This window comes from Pinus tabuliformis, chromosome 6 (genome assembly GCF_031772625.1).
Source record: "Pinus tabuliformis cultivar Carrire ecotype Pingquan chromosome 6, CPIR1, whole genome shotgun sequence".
In the NCBI taxonomy this organism is placed as follows: domain Eukaryota; kingdom Viridiplantae; phylum Streptophyta; class Pinopsida; order Pinales; family Pinaceae; genus Pinus; species Pinus tabuliformis.
In genome coordinates this window covers 930,039,265-930,040,687 of record NC_142292.1, presented here as the reverse complement: position 1 = coordinate 930,040,687, position 1,423 = coordinate 930,039,265, and positions in this window count along the sequence as shown.

The window sequence follows — 1,423 nt, the reverse complement described above, 5'->3', positions numbered from 1 at the left end:
AAAGAAGCAAGAAATTCTAAATTTTATTTTTCCTCGTTTAAATTGAGAAAATTCGAATTTCCACATCAACTAACAACTCGAATGCAGTTCACTTGTGAAACATGCCTTTTGTCAGCTAGTTTACATAGTAAATTTGAGTTGGACGAGTTAGAGTTCAATTAGGAATGTGTGATTTCTAATTTGTAGCAATGAAAGTCAGTTATCTCAATTTGTTTTCAGTTAAAATAGTTTGAACTATTTGAGGAACTAGTGGAAGGTGAGTTGTGCAATGGGACTTCATTCAAACTCTATGATCATCCAGTTAATTGATCAATCAACCCAAAATAGCTAGTGCATGCAAAGAGTTTGAGTTACCCAGTTGAGGTAGATATTCCAAGGAAGTGTAACATCATTTGTAGACTATTCCAAAGTGTACAGGTGTTGCATGCAACCTGATGTTAAACCATGGGAATTTCACAATCTATTTTGGATAAATTCCTAAATAATAGGGGCCTAATTTCTCAAGTAATTATGCAAGGAAATAGGGGCTCAAGAAGAGGCTAAAATTGACTAAGTGTGGGTCAAATCTTCTCATTGAGCAGAGATATAGGTTATTCACTTGCAGGATGTGGTCCTTTGAGCAAATCAATTGTAATACATCTCTATTCATAATATTAGTGCAAGCAAGCACTGGGGTTTTTAGCAGATTGTTTTTCTAGGGAAAAATATTGTGTGCACATGTGTTATTTCTTATTGTATGTCTGAAATTTTTGTTCTAAATTGTGAATTAACTTCCACAAATCAGTAGAATAGGTTTGTGTCTTGTTATTTTTATCAACATTGTAATTTCCTCATAGATGAAGTACATTTTTTATCCAGGAAGCAAAAATCTCAATTCAAACTCAAAGCTCAAGTTTGTCCATTTCTAGTAAATATGAGAGAAGCTAATAAGGAGGTGGAGAAATTGTAAAGTCAAATAAATTTTAAATTGACTTTCAGCTGGACTTATGATCCTTTGGGAGTAATTTCATCTCTTAGACTTGAGAAAAATTCTACTCTTTATACTCGTTTATCCAAGTCAGAGATTGAATAATATGTCAAACATGATGTATGGGAGGAGAATACTTTGCATGAGGTTGAAGAAAGGGTTTCTAGTAAAACAACTTTGGAAAATCCTAGACTTAAAGAGGACTTAAAAGACCAAGTGACATCATGTCTCCTACTAGTTTAGGTTCTAATTGGTAGAATTTAGAGTTTTCAAAAGAAGAAAGACTAAGAAGACATAGGAAGAATCATTAGAGGAAAACAACACAGAAGTTTATACTACAATGATGTTATCAAGTGATTATGTGTTCACTTTACAACAAACTAAAGAAACAATTCCTAATCCATATGCTTCTCCTTCTTCTAGTGGACAAAGTATGTTTTCTATATTTAGATAAAT